The 8,467-nt window shown below is 44.3% G+C and overlaps 1 long non-coding RNA gene across 1 annotated transcript in view; it reads left to right on the top strand.

Moving 5' to 3' along the window:
- The first annotated feature begins 464 nt into the window (after positions 1-464).
- LOC148775474 (uncharacterized) overlaps positions 465-8,467 on the top strand; it is an 84,587-nt gene continuing 76,584 nt past the window's right edge. The window contains exon 1 of the long non-coding RNA XR_016039244.1: positions 465-594. This is a non-coding gene — a long non-coding RNA (uncharacterized LOC148775474). The remainder of the gene's footprint in view (positions 595-8,467) is intronic.

Here is an 8,467-nt window from a genome sequence, read left to right as displayed (position 1 = left end):
AAAATCAATCAATGGTGAGAAAAGGCAAGTCAGTGGTAGAGATACCAGCCTGCAGAGTCCAGGGTTGCCATCTCCCTTCCTTGCCCAATTCCCCTGCTCCCCACTTCACCCATTCATCCCCGTGGGCATGGGAAGATGAGTTTGGAGACCGTGGAGGCGATACCTCACTCAGGTGAAGCAGAGCCCAGCCAGATCGAAAGGCACACTTAGAAACAGAACCTTGCTGGCAAACTGTCTCTAAGAGATGCAAAGGCCTCTGGGGACCAGAGACGTGAAAAGGAAAGTGAATGTGGGAAGGGATGTGGAGGAGGATGGAGAGCCCAGCATGGGGATCTGGCTCTCAGCAGGCTTCGTGGGAGAAGGACCTGTGTTTGCTTATTCAATATCCATTCTTACCTCACAATCAGGGTGTCGAAAATGACTGTAAATGTCATCTCCTTTCTTTTTCTTACTTATCACCGTAGGACTCTGTGAAACTGGCAGGAGATCAAGAGATTGATCCCAGATCATTCATTCCAGATCAGATCATTTTATCCCGGATTCCAGATCATCAGAGCCCAGAATTTGGATTGCTACCAGTGAAAGCAAAAGCAGGTGGGGTTTGGTTTAATGATGAATATAAGGAGTGGGGGTGGAGGGGGAGGGGAGAAGACTAGCGGAAGATAGACTTGTGCAGGCATGTGCAGTGTCACGATATGAAGGTTAATTGATGGTGTAAATTAGCAATATAATTGATGGCATTAAAATTAATATATTCTTTTGTTTTGAGGAGCTAATAGCTCTGTGCAAAAATGATCTAATTTATTTCTACCACTTCCCCAATGAATCAGAAAACATCATTTTATAGATAGTGACTACATGGTTGTTGTTGCTCAGTTGCTAAGCTGTGTCTGACTCTGCGATCTGAAGGACTGCAGTATGCCAGGCTTCCCTGCCCTTCACTATCTCCTGGAGTTTGCTCAAACTATTGTCCATTGAGTTGGGGATGTCATCCAACCTTCTCATCCTCTGTTGGCCCCATCTCCTCCTGTTCTCAGCAGGAGGGAGGTCTTTCCCAGCATCATGTTTTTTCCAATGTGTCAGCTCTTTGTATCAGGTGGCCAAAGTATTGGAGCTTCAGCATCAGTCCTTCCAATGAATATTCAGGGTTGATTTCCTTTAGGACTGATTGGTTTGATCTCTTGCTGTCCAAGGACTCTCAAGAGTCTTCTCCAGCACCATAACTTGAAAGCATCAATTTTTTGGAACTTAGTCTTCTTTATGGTCCAGCTCTCACATCCATACATGACTACTGGAAAAACCATAGCTTTGACTAGGAGTTGGCTAAATATACCTGATGGCACTGTGAACTTGAGTGTCAAGGAGAAGAATACATTTTAGGTCCCCTGTCATCACCTCTGAGTGTTCTCTCCCTGAACAGAATTGAATTATAATCAAGAGTTATGAGAAATAATTATGAGTGGAATTCTTATAAAGAAAGAGATGATCAAATTGGAGCTGAGAATTCATAATACTCCCCAGTGTGAAACATTGAAAACTATTTATCACTTGGGTAATTGAATGATTTGCCCCAGGAACAGTTTCTGAGAAATGAACTCACTTTTTCCTTCAAGATATTTGAATATCTGTCTGTCTACTTATTGAGTGCTTCAGGCACTGTGCTAAACCCTTTGTAGACATAATCCCCACAAGAACCTTGTGCGGTCTAATCAGCCTCCATACTGCAAATTAAGAAGTGAGACTAAAAATAGTTAAGCATTTGCCTAAGGTCAAAGAGCTAAAAGCAGAATACGATTTGGATGCATCTGTTTGGTCCTAAACCCTACACACTGAAGCACTCTTCAGGGTTGACTTGCAGTGGCTTACATGTCTGCACGACAAGCTCAAAGAGAATTCACAGCAGCCAAAGCCCACTGATAGCATGGACACAAGCAGGTTTTGCAAACACATTTATTCGATGGCCTTCCATAGAAGGTTTTGTGCACAAGCTATTCTTATTTATCTTGCCCTCAAAAGCTTCCTTAAAAATACAGCACCTTAAAAATGGTGTGATGTTCAGAGTCATCAGGAAAGTTGGATAAGAAGACATCATTTTAGTGGCAAAGACTAATGAAATCCCATCTCCATAGTCAATAGACATGGAATCCGACTAGATTATGACTTATTCCCTCAACCCAAATGTGTCCACTTTCAAATCCTGACTTCCCAGATATAACCATGTAGAAGAAAGCCAGGCGGGTTCCGGTCTTTGCTGCCAGTTCTTGGCCAGATTCTGAGTTATAAATTTGTTGTCCTTGATGAGTTAGAAGATACTCTTGGTTCTTCAAAGGACATCGTATCTTGGTGTTTAGCTTCAAATCAACCGTGAAGATCCGTAACATGTAGAATAGTTACTTCAGTTTTGCAGTTTTGTTTTGTATTTTAAAATTTAATTTTATTTTTTTACTGAAGTATCGTTGATTTACAAGGTTGTACCAATCTCTGCCAGTTGTTGTACAGCAAAGTGACTCACTTTTAAACTTATAGAGATTCTTTTTTTTTTTTTTAAATATATTGTTTTCCATGATGGTCTATCCAAGGAGATTGGATTTAGTTCCCTGTGCTATGGTAGGACCTTGTTGTTTATCCATTCTATATGCAATAGCTTGTGTCTACCAACCCCAAAGTCCCAGTCCATTCTTCTCCCTTCCCAGCCTCCCCCCTTGAGATCACAAATCTGTTCTCCATGTCTGTGAGTTTGTTTCTGTTTTGTAGATAAGTTCATTTGTGCCATATTTTGGATTCCACATGTAAGTGGTATTATGTGGTATTTGTCTTTCTGACTTACTTCGCTTAGCATGATAACCTCTAGCTGCGTCCATGTTGCTACAAATTGTAATCTTTTATTCTTTTTTATGGCTGAGTACTATTCCATTGTATACATGTACCACATCTTTATCCATTTTTCTGCTGGTGGACACTTCAGTTGTTTCCATATCTTGGCTATTGTGAATAGTGCTGCTATGAACATAGGGGTGCATGTATCCTTTTGAATTATGGTTTGGTCTGGGTGTATGTCCAGGAGTGGGATTGCTGGATCATATGATAGTTCCCTGTTTAGCTTTCTGTGGAAACTCTGTATTGGTTTCCATAGTGGCTGTACCACCTTGAATTCCCAGCAACAGTGTAGGAGGATTCCTTTTTCTCAACACCCTCTCCAGCATTTGTTATCCGTAGACTTTTTAATGACCAGTGTGAGGTGGGATGGGCTTCCCTGGTGGCTCAGTAGTAAAGAATCCACCTGCCAATGCAGAAGATGTGGGTTTGATCCCGGGTCATCAGAAGTCCAGTTTGGCGTGATTTTGCACACAGAGCTGCTCTGTCCAGTGGATTTCCAGGGTTACACATTAAGTTAGTGAGAGGCTCAGAAAACCTTGTCCAACTTTTCAGGTGATAAAAGTATTTCTTTTTGTTGTTGTTGTTAGAAATATAGTTAGAAATGTGGTATAAGAGAAAATATTGATGACCATAGAAAAGACAACTTGTGGGATGAAGGTATTTCTGAAACTGTGACTTAGTGGGGCACATGATGGTCAAGGAAGTCATATTATTTTGGTTCAATAATTGGGAGCATTCTAAGGGTCTGGAAGTACATCTTTTACCAATGTACTCTGGTATGGGAACAAGATAATTCAGAATTGTTACCAAAATGGTGACACGCTCTCATAAACATGACATTTATGTGCATGTCTAGATGTTACCACATATCTTATCAGTGTGTGGTGACTTCCCATTTTTGGTTCCTTGTGACAAGCCGACATATAAATACACCATCAGGCACCTTTGCTTCTTCTGTCAGGGCAGAGTTAGTTGTTTTATCCGAGAGCGATGGATGACATGAATTGTGGTCAGGTGCCACTCACAGGAACTGAGTTTCCTTTGAGGTGCGCCCACTGCCCTTTTCATGCCCAGAGCAGAGAGAGGCTCCTCTGTTGTGCCTCTGGGCGCATCTCACATGGAGCCTAGAGCAGAGCTGCAAACCACAGATCTGTGAAAAAGATTCAAATCAAGAGAAAAAAATGGGGGTCTTTGCACCTGAAGACCAGTGAGAAAGAACCCATTTGCTTGGAAATGATGTAGCCATTTCCCACAGAGTTGGTTCGTTCTGCTAAAACTTCTCACCCGCTCGTGCAGAAATGTTCCTTGAAACAGAGGCTTCTCTCAGGTGGAAGGCAAAAAAACCCTCACACTTGGCTGGGCCCAGGTGGCTGGAGAAAGACTGTACCTCTCTTAATGCCAGCACCCCACCATGTGGAAGGGAGGCCCTTGTGGACTGTCTGCCACTGTTCATCGTCACTAGCCGCCTCTGGGCTGGCCGAGGACCACGGGCCGCTTTCAGTTTGATGGCTCGGCAACCTAATTAAGTAAGGAAAAGAGAGGACAGGCAAGAATGATAGGGCCAGCCTGAAGCCTTGGACTTCCTTCTTTCCCCACTCTCTTCCCAGGGTCTGTGGTCTGTTTGAAATTAAACTTCTGTTTTCTTCCAAAATGAATGATGGAGAGAGGAAAAAAAAAAAGCCACCCAGGGTTGAAACGTGGTTGCTTCTTACAGCTGACTTCCTGCCTTGGCCAAGAAGGCAGGCCCGTGTCCTCAACTCACCCCTGGCCGCCAAGCTCTATGCAAATGAGAAGCTGTTTCCATGTCTGCCCATCTGAGGCTCTCAAGTAGAAAAGAAAGAGAAAAAGAGAATGAAACCACCGTTACCGTCAACAAAAAAACCCCCAAGACCAATTAATTCTAGTTGATTGCAGCCAAGCCGGGGCGCTGGTGAGGACACGTCCTGTTTTGCCATTGAGGCTGTCACCCCCATGCCAGGAACCTCCCTGGTGAAAGAAATTGGGGGTGACAAAGAATTCACAACACTTGTGGGACGATTTTTCTAACCTTTGGTCACTGGGAATGCCATTTTCTTTAGGCTAATTTGCTTTGATGGGAAAACAGGAAAAGTAAACCTGAGTGTTAATTATGGCTGAAGATCTATTTTGGGGCCAGACTAAATTGGTCTTTGATCTTGCAAGAACTGTTCGGCCTCTCCACAGCTGTAGGCTGGGGGAACAGCTGCCAGGCAGCAGTGTGCAGGCTCAGTTGCTTCAGTCGTGTCAGACTCCGTGTGATCTTATGGACTGCGGCCCACCAGGCTCTTCTGTCCATGGAATTCTCCAGGCAGGAGAACTAGCAGGGACCCCGATATAAGAAGGGGCTCCATCCTTCACTCCTGTACTTGTAATGCACTTTGTTTGATTTGAAGAGCTGAGAAACCCTCCCAAGTCCAAGTTTTATTCCAGTGCTAATATGAAATTTAAAATCCAGCCAGAAAGATTAAGATTAGCTGTGGGCCAAGCAGGTATCATGGAGAAGGAAATGACAACCCACTCCAGTATTCTTGCTTAGAGAATCCTGTGGACAGAGGAGCCTGGTGGGCTGCTGTCCATAGGGTCACACAGAGTTGGACATGACTGAAGCAACTTAGCATATGCATGCATGCATTGGAGAAGGAAATGGCAATCCACTCCAGTGTTCCTGCCTGGAGAATCCCAGAGACAGAGAAGGCTGGTGGCTGCCGTCTATGGGGTCGCATAGAGTCAGACATGACTGAGTGACTTAGCAGCAGCAGCAGCAAGCAGGTATCAGACAGACTAAATTTAGTAGAGGTGGGAACAGGAAATGAATCTATCTTCACTTTCTGCTGTCAAAGATGACATCTTGGATGGATTTCTTAATTTATCCCTTTGCTGTCACTTTCAGCCCCAAGAATAGTCTTTTTTTTTTTCTTTAATGATTAAGACATTTGGGGTTTCATGGTCTTGTCCTATCTGACTAAGACTTCAGCTGCAAATCAGTAATTTTGCAGGGGGTTTACAGGTGAGGCTGGTAGGATAGCTAAATGGGGGAAATGCCAGAAAATGTTAATACATCTTACCCGTTTATTTTTCTCCTTTTAACTTCTCTTTGGTCCATGTTCTAGAGTATACCTACATTATGGTTCAGGAGGGCAGTTTCAACTTGTAGGTAAATATAAATCTGTTTGGGGGGTGGGCTCCAATTTTTGTGCTTTACTTTTAGGAGGGCAAATAAAATGTTTGGAGTACTGTGAAGCAGAGGAGGGCTTGAAGGGGAGGGAGAGTGACTGCCACAAGAGTGGCAAGAGGCAGTGCAATGAGTAATCCAAGAGGGAGACCATCAAGTAAGGCAGAGACCCTCACGGTAGGAGAGAAGGACTCCTTAGAGCTGGTGATGGATGGTTGTGGGGTCTGGGAGTGGAGGTGCTGTGGCAAGGTTTTGGCTTGGACGGGGGGTGGGGGGGGCGCTGGTTTGCTTTTGTTCCCAGTCTGTCCATATTCAGTTCAGTTCAGTTCAGTCGCTCAGTCGTGTCCGATTCTCCGCGACCCCATGAATCACAGCACGCCAGGCCTCCCTGTCTATCACCAACTCCCGGAGTACACTCAAACTCATGTCCACAGAGTTGGTGATGTCATCCAGCCATCTCATTCTCTGTCGTCTCCTTCTCCTCCTGCCCCCAATCCCTCCCAGCATCAGAGTCTTTTCCAGTGAGTAAACTCGTCGCATGAGGTGGCCAAAGTATTGGAGTTTCAGCTTTAGCATCAGTCCTTCCAATGAACACCCGGGATTGATCTCCTTTAGAATGGACTGTTTGGATCTCCTTGCAGTCCAAGGGACTCTCAAGAGTCTTCTCCAGCACCACAGTTCAAAAGCATCGATTCTTCGGCGATCAGCCTTCTTCACAGTCCAACTCTCACATCCACATATGACCACGGGAAAAACCATAGTCTTGACTAGACGGACCTTGGTTGGCAAAGTAATGTCTCTGCTTTTTAATATGCTATCAAGGTTCACCTGTATCAAAATCCCAGTGCTCTGAGGCCCCATCTGACTGCTTGGCAGAACGTCCAGTCTTTTCCCTCCTCAGTCACCTGTCTCTTTTTATTTCATCAAAGTATAGTTGATTTACAATGTTGCTTTAATTTCTGCTATACAGAAAAGTCATTCAGCTGTGTACATATAGTCTTTTTCATCTGCTTTTCTATTATGGCTTATCACAGGACATTGAATATAGTTCCCTGTGCTCTACAGTAAGACCTAATTGTTTATCCATCCTATGTAATGCTGCTGCTGCTGCTAAGTCACTTCAGTCGTGTCCGACTCTGTGTGACCCCTAAGACGGAAGCCCACCAGGCTCCCCCGTCCCTGGGATTCTCCAGGCAAGAACACTGGAGTGGGTTGCCATTTCCTTCTCCAATGTGTGAAAGTGAAAAGTGAAAGTGAAGTCGCTCAGTCGTGTCCGACCCTAGTTTGCTTCTATTAACCCCAAACTCCTAATTCATCTCTCACCTACCCTCTTTTACCCTTGGTAACCTCAAGTTTGTTTTCCATGTCTGTGAGTCTCTTTCTGTTTTATAAATAAGTTCAATTGTGTCATACTGAAGATTCCACATATGAGTGATATCATATGGTATTTGTCTTTCTCTGACTTACCTTCCTTACATCATCTCTAGGTCCATCTCTGTTGCTGCAAATGGCATTATTTTGTCCTTTTTATGGCTGAGGACTATTCCATTGTGTCTACGTACAACATCTTCTTTTTCCACTCCTCTGTCAATGGACACTGAGGCTGCTTCCATGTCTTGGCTGTTGTGAGTAGTGCTGCTGTGAATACAGGTCCATCTTCCCATCTTGACTCGTCTTTCACATCAAAGTTCCTGCCATCCTTCTGCTCTGCTCTCCATAGCTTTTGTCTGTTTCCCATGGTGCCTTCCTGCCCCCAGGCTGATGCTTGAGCTGTGTTCACCTGAAAAGCTCTGTACTTTCTAGTGCTTTTCTCTCTTCTATTCCAGCTTCTGCAGAGGGGTGCCTTAGAGCCAACTGGGCTTTTATACCTGAATGTCTTCTTCCCAGGATGCTGTCAAAAGATGCTCAGACCCAGCTTCATGCTCCAGGAAGCCCTGCCCTCTCCAACTTTGACACTGGCCTGCTTAGCTAGCCACACTTCTTCAAAGGTTATTTTCACACCTTCTCATGCAAATCAAGGGATGTGGCTGGTGGAAAGTCCACAGTATGGTTCAGAGTCCTGAGACATCTCATGAATATTGCCAAGCCGAGGATCAGGCTGGACGGCTAGAAGGCTGGTCCAGGCAGAACAGGCAGAGGACCACTTCCTGAGAGTGTGGGTGAAGTCCATGTCTTTACAGCAACATTTTGCCCTGACCTGATTCTCAGTCCTGATACCCAATTACTGATGAAGGGCATAATAAAGTGTAGGTGTGAGAAACATACATGTGTCAAAATCCGTGAATTCATAACCATATTCAAAACAAACGAAACTCATTTGTTTCCTTTTAAAGAGTGTGTCACCTTTGATTCTGAAAACTAGTAAAAAAGAGGGATAAAAGTCGAGCCTTTATTCTGTTT

The sequence above is a fragment of the Moschus berezovskii genome, chromosome 15 (assembly GCF_049115385.1).
Source record: "Moschus berezovskii isolate FMDL1 chromosome 15, NW_MosBer_1.0, whole genome shotgun sequence".
Classification (NCBI taxonomy): domain Eukaryota; kingdom Metazoa; phylum Chordata; class Mammalia; order Artiodactyla; family Moschidae; genus Moschus; species Moschus berezovskii.
Note: the sequence above shows the minus strand (reverse complement) of the source record. Positions and strands in the feature narration are given on the sequence as shown.